The sequence below is a fragment of the Mus pahari genome, chromosome 12, assembly GCF_900095145.1.
Source record: "Mus pahari chromosome 12, PAHARI_EIJ_v1.1, whole genome shotgun sequence".
In the NCBI taxonomy this organism is placed as follows: Eukaryota; Metazoa; Chordata; class Mammalia; order Rodentia; family Muridae; genus Mus; species Mus pahari.
In genome coordinates, this window is record NC_034601.1 from 31865439 (window position 1) to 31867570 (window position 2132).

Here is a 2132-nt window from a genome sequence, read left to right on the forward strand (position 1 = left end):
GCCTCTCTGCCTCTCTGCCTCTCTGCCTCTCTGCCTCTCTGCCTCTCTGCCTCTCTGCCTCTCTGCCTCTCTGCCTCTCTGCCTCTGCCTCTGCCTCTGCCTCTGCCTCTGCCTGCCAGGTGCTGGGATTAAAAGTGTGTGCCACTACTGCCTTTATGGTTTTGACCTTGACAAAGTTTAGAAAAATAATTGGTCAATTAAATGGGATTACATTAAGAAATACAGGAGAAGAGAAAAAAACAGTAGTTTATATTTCATATATTATAGTAAAAATAATGCTTTTGTTTTTTGTTTTATAAAGAAAGAGTCTCACTCTATAGCTCTGGCTGGCCTGGAATTAACTAGACCTCACACTTCTACCTGCTGCTTCCTCTTAGTGGTGTGATTATAGGCATGTACCACCATACCTGACCATTGCTTTATTTCCTTTTTAAAATGGTGAAATGGAAAATATGTTCAATTACTGCTTGTTTGTGAGTGTGTGTGTATGTGTGTCTATGTGGTGGTATTTACTCAAAATATCATAAGGGGTTGTCTGAGCTTAAGTTACTGGTAGCTAAGAGACACCAGATATTGGGACTGGGAACCCAATGGGTCCTCTGTAAGAGCAAGTGCTCTTAACTACCATCTTTCCAGCCCCCATACACTGCTTTTCAGTAATAAAAACAAAAACAAAAACAAAAGACCTTTAATTGGCCACTTCTTTTTCTAGCTTGTAAGTGGTTTATTGGTATATATTATACTTGTGGTATATATGATATACTTTTTCATACATATATTAAATATATATGATAGTTACATGCAACTTACATTTGACAAATATTTGAATAAATGTTAAGTTGGAAATAAAATATGTTGTCTGGAAGACACATTAGTGAGAGGCCAAACATCTTGGAACCTGCCTCCATCTTTTAAAAAAAGCCTGAGAACTTGGCCCTCGGCCGAACACAAGTTGCACCTAAGTACCAGGAAGGACTTGTCTTAGTCAGTTACTCCCTAGCAACAGTTAATCAAAGATTAGTCTGATTGTTTTAGATATACTTTCAGACCATTAGTGATTGTATATGGTCTTGCTTCAGAGCACCTACCTGTTGGCTTACAGTAGACAACTGCATGCTTGCCAGGCTGGATCCTCCCTCACATACTTCTATTTCCTATAAACCTTGTCCCAGTGAGTTCCTGGCTGCCTCACCAAACTGTTCTGTGGGCCGGTGGTGAGTAAGCCCAAACTCGAGCTTGTAATAAAGACACCCTAATGTTATTACATCAGAAACCAGCTCCTGGGCTGGAGAGATGGCTCAGTGGTTAAGAGCGCCAACTGCTCTTCTGAAGGTCATGAGTTCAAATCCCACAGCCATATGATGGCTCACAACCATCGTAATGAGATCTGATGCCCTCTTCTGGGGTATATGAAGACAGCTACAGTGTACTTAAATATAATAAATAAATCTTAAAAAATAAGATTTTTTTAAAAAGAAAAAAGTATATAAAACAGGTCTGATTCTTACAAGAGGATCACTTCTTTAAAAAACGAAAGAAAGAAAGAAAAAGAAACCGGCTCCTTGGTGGTCTTTTGGGGTTCACAAGTGCTTCTTGGCACAACATTGGAAGTCTTGGGATGTCTATATTTGGTGTAGGGGAAGATGAAGGAAGGCCGTGAGAGGGAATTGGAATTGGGTAACAGTAAATCAGAAGTGAAACCATTTCTTTTTTTTATTCTTTGACAGTTCACACAGAGTATGCATTTTGATCATGAACAGTCTTATTTTCTTCTCAGTTCCTCTAGAAAACTCTCCCAGCACCCCACCTCCACTTTTATGTCACTAAAAAGATAACAATACATTGAGTTTAATTAGGGTTGCTTTCATGTATATAGATGAGGGATTGATTATATATCATGGGAAATTTACTAGTGATGACATTGTAGGACCCCCCTCGCGAGGAACTCCCTCAGGTCCTCAGGTCACGGGAGTTAGGGTGCCCCAGGAACTCGACAGACAGGCCTTCTTGCTGTAACCACACAAGGCACTTTTATTGGCGGAGCTCCCTTTCAACTTGTATCTCACCCAGGAGTCAGAGGAAGTCGACACCAGGCCCAAAAGCTTGAGGTCTTTATAGGATGGGGGGGGGGG